Source organism: Heteronotia binoei, chromosome 2 (assembly GCF_032191835.1).
Source record: "Heteronotia binoei isolate CCM8104 ecotype False Entrance Well chromosome 2, APGP_CSIRO_Hbin_v1, whole genome shotgun sequence".
NCBI lineage: Eukaryota > Metazoa > Chordata > Lepidosauria > Squamata > Gekkonidae > Heteronotia > Heteronotia binoei.
The window spans coordinates 76,292,688-76,300,067 of record NC_083224.1 but is presented as its reverse complement, the minus strand read 5'-3'; the positions used below and the strand labels follow the sequence as shown (position 1 = coordinate 76,300,067).

General features: G+C 42.4%; 1 non-coding gene across 1 annotated transcript; it reads left to right on the top strand.

Moving 5' to 3' along the window:
- The first annotated feature begins 1,419 nt into the window (after positions 1-1,419).
- On the top strand, positions 1,420-1,528 carry LOC132567864 (U6 spliceosomal RNA). The gene has a single exon (XR_009555136.1). It is a non-coding gene; the product is annotated as a U6 spliceosomal RNA (small nuclear RNA).
- Positions 1,529-7,380: the final 5,852 nt, after the last annotated feature.

Here is a 7,380-nt window from a genome sequence, read left to right as displayed (position 1 = left end):
ATGACTAGCCTAGTCCATGCTATAACCATGCTGTTGTATAGTTAAAATGTAGAGTTGAGTCATTATGGTATGCATAAAATTATGCTAGCTAAGCTTTCTCTTGGAATAAACTACGTGTCCCATAGGAGATGGGTGACTTGACTTTTCAACATGCTTTTTAACCTCAAAAGCAGCAAAGGGGGAGAGAGGGTTGAATCTTAGCATGGCATTGGGGGTGGGGGTGGGAAAGTGCTGCATGAATTACCATGCCAGTACAATACTGAGACAGGTTACATATCTTCAGCATGCAACTTAAGCACACAGCTGTTTTGTGCAGACAGAAACCCAATTTAAACAAAATGCTATGCTTATACAAAGCTGCAAGGAGAAGTCCTTTTTCCTCGCCAGAATGACACCTAAATCAAATGAAAGTATATTTGTCACTTGGTTCTTACCATGCTTATTTGGAGCTCATAATTGGGTTATTGTTGTTATAGTTATCATTATCATCTTCATTATTATTATTATTATTATCATCATCATCATCATCATCTTTTAGCACTGTGCACCACTAAGTGGTGAGCTAGACTTATTTTTTTTTTTCGGGGGGGGGGGGGCTGAGAGTACTTCGTAAGGATACATGACTGTGGTTTTGGGGACTAGAATTTAGTAGCATCTCCAATGGGAAATACCCATACCGGTTGTTCCAGCAGCTATGGCGTGAGTGCTAACACGATCTAGAGGGTCTGTATGAATCTAAAATTGGGATGTTATCAAATTCTGTGACAGCTGTTGTTCTTTTGAAAAGTTTGTGTTTTTTCTACATTCTACATTTCTACATTCTGGATGAAACTGCAGCAGTCTGTTCTGCTTGTGATATTAATGAAATTTGGTGATTGTGGTTAGATGCACTGTTTATTTTTACATCAGTTGCATTTAAAGGTTATAAAATAGTGTAAAATGAAAATTGGCATCAAAATGGTGTATAACATTAAACAGGCATGAAAATGCCCTAACAACAGCAAACAGGAAATGTGCCAAAGAAAACAGGCAAGATGAAAATGGTCTTCCTACCGTACATGAACATTAAAAGGAACAAAAAAGTACCCACAATCCTTAGAAAAGACTGTAGACATTTCTCTGACCATGCTGGAACCAGTTTTTTCTTCTTTGTATTTGCAGCCAGTGGAGGGAGTGGCTGAATAATTGAGCCCTGAGAGTAGAACTACTGTTACACAGTCAAAGGCATGTATCAATTATGTCATTTAATGTGCTGGATGTGCTGCTTCAGAGGTTGCTGCATATGTGGAAACACACATCCACCTACATCAAACCCTTAGTGGCTGTCATAACTGTCTGCTAGTCCAGCTGCCTGCAGTGAGTGTAGTTCCGCTTCCTTTTTATAAAATATGGGAAGTTGCCATCATAACATGCCCTAGAGTGCTTACTTCAGCAGCACATATATTAAAATTGGAATGATACAGGGAAGATTAGCATGGTCCCTAAATAAAAAAGGAAAAAACATGCCCTAGATACTTGCTATGTCACTGCAGACAAGTGAAATGTTCTACATAACTCCCAAGACCCTTTCCGAGCATTGAAAGCATAGCAGGAAGTTGAGCAAGCTTTCCACAGAAAGGAAGCATCCACCCCCACACCCCTATACAGAGAGTCCTTCCATGAATCAGAGCTGAGTGAAACGGAAGGATGAGAGACCTCACTGTGAGGTTGCTTTGGTTGCATGCAATTCCTGCTTCCTATCTGAGTGGCAGCTGTTTATTTCTGATCTTGATATACTGTTAACATAGACACATGCTTGATGGCTGTCCAGACATCAGAAGGAGGAAGGCTGTCCTCTGCAGGCCCGGGGTTAGGGGTGCCTGCACCGGTAACCTGCCTGCTGGCTGCCATTTACTTCACCTCGCCTTCCGCCATCCCCTGCCAGCCACCACCGTCCCCACCCACCCCCTGCACCGGCTGCCAGCTCGACAAAATCCATGGGGGCGCGTGGCAATGACATCATTATTAAGTCACTGCCATACGCCCCCCCCCAGACTTTGCCAAGCCAGCAGCCAGTGCAGTGGTGGGTGAGGGGAAGTAAACGGTGGCGGCGCGCAAGCAAGTGGCCACAGGGAGGGGAGGGTGGAGGCTGGCCGCGGGGAGGTGAACAGCAGTGGGCTGCCACAGGGAGGGGAAAGTGGCGGCGGGTGAGTGTGGGGAGGGAGCGGGACGGCAGTGGGGCATGGGCTGCCGCAGGGAGGCAAATGGTGGCAAGTGGCTGCGGGGAAAGGGGGCGGCTCATGGCACCCCTAGGCCAAGTTGTGCCTAAGGCGGCAGCCTACTTGGCCTACTCCCACACACCGGCCCTGGTCCTCTGACAAAGGAGAAGGAATTCTCTAGTCTTAGGAATGCAAGAACTTTGGAGATTGAAAGGGCTCTGGAGCATCAAAAGCTCTTTCTGATTGTTCTGCTCTGACCACACAAAAATATCACCTGCCGAGGAAACACAGTGCAATCTAAGCCATAGGCAATTGGAAATTAATCCCAAGACTTGCCAAGACCTGTGTTGTGTGTGGGTATGTGTGTGTCAGAGAGAGAGAGAGAGGGAGGGAGAGAGAGTTCCTGAAAGTCATATACTCATTGTATGACTTTCAGGAACTCTCTCTCCCTCCCTCTCTCTCTCTCTGACACACACATACCCACACACAACACAGGGTAGCCCTCTCCAGCTGGTGGCTGGAGACATCCTTGAATTATATCTGGTCTCCAGGCTAAAGAGATCAATTCCCCTGAAGAAAATGGCTGCTTTGGAGAGTGGACTTTATGGCATTATAAGCCACTGAGGTACCGCCCCTCCCCAAATCCTGCCCACCCCAGGCTTTAGCCCCAACATCTCCAGGTATTTTCCAACCCAGAGCTGACAACCTTAAGTAGTAGTAGTAGTAACAACAACAATTTGTTAGTCTGAAAGGTGCTACTGGACTCTACTATTTAACAACAATAATAATAATAACAACAGCAACAAAAACAATAATATAACAAGCTCATAGTCTAGGCCAGTGGCCCCCAACCTTTTTGGCACCAGGAACCAGTTTTGTGGAAGACAATTTTTCCACAGACCAGTGGGGGTGCTGGGGGTTTTGCTGCCCCCCCACAGGTCTTTAATTAAGGAGTAGGTGAAGGTCTCTGCCTCACTCTGCTGCCTGGTTGCTAACGGGCCATGGACTGGTACTGGTCCGTGGCCCAGGGGTTGGGGACCCCAGGTCTAAGCAAAGGTGTAGCTTCAATGCCTTCTTCTAAGATAGGGTTTCCAGCCTCTAGATGGGGCCTGGAGATCTCCCATTTTTACAACTGATCTCCAGCTGGCACAGATCAGGTTCCCTGGAGAAAATGGTGTACTATCCAAACAGAAACTGTGAATATGCTTAACAATAGGAATATGTATATTTTAAATGCCAAAGTTATTAACAAAATTCATATCAAAATTCCATCTAGAGCAAGATTCATATCAAAATTCCTTCTAGAGATAATAAAGTACAATGCGTACAGTAAATGCAATACAACAGGGGTGGCCAACAGTAGCTCTCCAAATGTTTTTTTGTCTACAACTCCCATCAGCCCCAGCCAGCATAGCCAATGGCTGGGGCTGATGGGAGTTGTAGGCAAAAAACATCTGGAGAGCTACCGTTGGCCACCCCTGCAATACAACATACGTAACACTTCAATGTCTTACAAAAATATTTCAAATAATAATTGTGTTCCAAAGTTCACATTCATCAAATTGCTATGTTCCAGTCTCACTGAAAGTGCTGATGCTGATCGTTCGAAGTCCAAATAAAGCATTTCAAACTTTCAATTAATGTCTCTATTTCTTTGTTCTTGTAATTTATTCAAAGTAATGGTATCATTGGATTCTGGATAAGTGGACACATGTAAGCCTTTAACGAGAACTGTAAACCTGTGACATCATTTCCAAGTGAATCATCAGGGAGACACACAGTCCAACCAGATCTATAACGATATACAAGAAAGTCCATATTCAAGCCATTTTAAATATTTAAAGCTAAAACATTTACCATTCAGTAGTAAACAGGAAGTTTACTAGCACCAATTTTCTGGAGAATGATTTCTCAGTCATTTTCTCACAGTTCCTTACTACTACCACCACTATAATTTTATAATTTTATAGCAGCAAGCACATAAAACGTATGCTATGCAATTTGTCTAAAAGAGAGCAGAACACAAACAACAGGAGGCAACACTTACAGTTAGAAGATAAGGATGGAGGAACCTTGTCCTTCACATTTGCTTATTAAAACAATGAAAACATATTGCCTTACCTTGATTGTGAAACTGAGCAAGGTTATAAAAATAGTTCCTTGCAGATTGTGGTTTCTACTGTTCTTCAGTTCACATATAATAACGCCATAGTACATTTAAGCAAACATTGGGGGATAGGGTGGGGTGGGGAAATGAGTCCTAAGATAAAGAAAGGCACTGCCTGCCAGGAGTGTCTCTCCTGCTGTAAAAATAAAAGTTTCAAGCGTCTTCTCCCTGTGATTGAAGGGAGAGACTGGCTTGTGGATGTAAAGCAATAGTAAAATGGAGAAAATACAGAAACAAAAGTGAAAGTAGTGGAGGTGCAGTCAATTCAGTAGTGCAGTTGTGTCTTTTCAAGGAGGCCCTGCAGATAATCCAGAGCAGAAGAGTAATATTTCTTGCTCACTTCCTTAGCACAGGGTTGCTATTCCTTTGTTTCCCTTAATATATATACACACACACATTATTGGATGTCAGGAGGATTCAAGCTTGCAGTAAGTAAGTAACTAACCTAAACAATGTCAGAACAAAGTTTGAGTCCAGTGGCACAAAGTGTTGTTCAAATTATAAGCTTTCATGTGCATGCAATAAAACTCTGTTGGTCTTAAAGGTGCCACTGGACTAAAACTTTGTTCTTCTGTTACTTCAGACCAACATGGCTACCCATTTGAATCTAGAGATTCCATGTATGCACCCAACTGGGGTCAACAGCTGGAAGACCAGTTACCAGGCTAAACTACAAGGTCCTAGATTCTAGATTAGGTTTGTTAAGTGGTTTGAGATATTAGGAGGCCTGCTTTGGTGTACTGCAGCTAGCACTACCAGCCTCCAGTTGCAGCGTGGAATCTCCCAGAATTACAACTGAACTCCAGATATCAGTTCCACTGAAGAACATCGCTGCTTTGGAGTATGGCTTCTATGGCTTCTTGTACTACACTGAGGTCCCTCACTTCATCCTCCCCAAGCTTCACCCCCAAAATCTCCAGAAATTTCCCAACAGATTCAGCAATCCTAACTGCAGTCCCCCCCCCCGCCCCCCCGGTCTGATGGCTGAACATAATAGTGGCAACTATCCTCATGCGATTATAGCTTGTGAGCCAGGGTGACAACTACTGGCAGACAGAAAGCAAACTTGACTGTCAAAGCTATTGGGTTGGGATCCCACAGACTATGTCCCCAGATGAAACGATTTCTGCATGTAGAACATTATATTTTCACCAACATCCTCTTGCTGAAGCTCAAAATGCCCCCTGAATTTGGGCTGCAGTGGGGAGGCAAGAAAACCACATTCTGCAGAAATCTTTCCATTTTAAGGAAAGTGCACCTTGGCATCCATCCTGTTGGATTTATCAAATCCAGGGCTTTTTTTGAGCAGGAATGCAGTTTCAGCTGGCTTTGCATCAGGGGGTGTGGCCTAATATGCAAAATAATTCCAGCTAGGCTTTGTCTACCAAAAAGCCCTGATCAAATCTAAAAGTGATAATGAGGCTAGATCAACATTAAACTGATATTATGCATGAAGTCATTGTTGCCAGGCTTGCATACAATTTAGTTCATGGTAGGATAACTGGCTCCAGTTAACCCAGGAACCTGCATTCATACATTATGGATAACCAGTGTTTGTTTTAAATTGGAATTCCTTCACTGCACTCTATAGCAAACTGTTTCTGTCACAATGTCAGCTTTGTGCAGGCTTAAAGCAATGTCTGATACAGCTTGGGTCTTTCTTGAATACAGAAATGGGCAGTGTAAACATTGTTCAAGATTGCCCTTGTTTTTCTAATTGGGTGTTAGGTGATATTACCCTAGCTGCCAAGGGTGTGTCTTCAAACTGTCCACACTCTGTTTTGTTGTGATAACATTTAAGAGTACACGTGTTGCTAATAAATCAGATTGTTGGGCTTTGTGTGTGTGTGTGTGTGGATCACATCCTCATTATGCAATACTTAAAATAAAAAGCAATACAAATATTAATGTAATTTTTTAATATTGCTGAATGTTTAATAGGTATGGATTATTATATATTAGAGAGTAAATTGTTCTCTATCAGCCAGTATATTGCTACTGTTAAGGAAGATTAATGTACTAATGTTAATTTATTTAGAGTAAGAGAACTTAATACTAGTAATTTGGTATGTCTTGAGTGTCAGGGCTGAACAGTCTATTGCCTTTTTAGAGTACTGTGAACAGAATATACTATAATATTGTACAAAATCTTACTAAAATATTCTCCACAGAGACTGAAAAGCTACATAACCTGGAATAGGGTTTTGTAGTAGAGCCCAGGCTAGCCCAATCTGAAATGCTGAGCAGGGTCTGCCGTGGTCAGAATTTGAATGGGAGATCACCAAGGCAGTCTAGGATCACTATGCAGAGGCAGCCAATGGCAAAACACCTCTGAGCATCTCTTGCCTTGAAAGCCCTAAGAAGCTCCATAAGTCAGCTGAGACCAAAGAAAACAATTCAGTTAACAGTGCTAATATGGACAGAACAATATAGCAGGTTAGGTTGTGTGGAATAAACTGTTGTCTATTAGGTTGTGTGGAATAAACTGTTGTCTATTAGGTTGTGTGGAATAAACTGTTGTCTACTCTGGAAGGTTTATTTTTGCTAGCTGTAGCTCTGGAGAAATGTGCAAAGTTGACAATGATCTTTCTCTCTCAGACACCTCTAATCATGTGGTCATATAGTTCAGGGCAGTGAGCACAGGATGCAAAAATCCAACCATTCTACAGCAATATTAATGCTGTGTTGAAAATAAAATCCACTGGATCAAGCATTGCTGGGGAGAGGCTGTAGTTTTCCTCAGTGTAAACAAAACAGAGACTCATAGCTAACAGACTTATTATGATATAAGGTTTCTGCACTAGGTCTCACCATCAAATATAATAAGTGTGCAAAGGGTTTATGTTATATATATGTGTTCATGCATCCACACTCACACACAGGTGAAAGGAAGGGGGAGAGAGATTATATAAACCAAGAAGCCTAAAGGCCATAAAATTCAAAAGGTACCAGAAATGAAATTTTGTCCTAGTCTCGCTATTTTTACATTTTTGCCTTCTCTACCCATGCATCTAA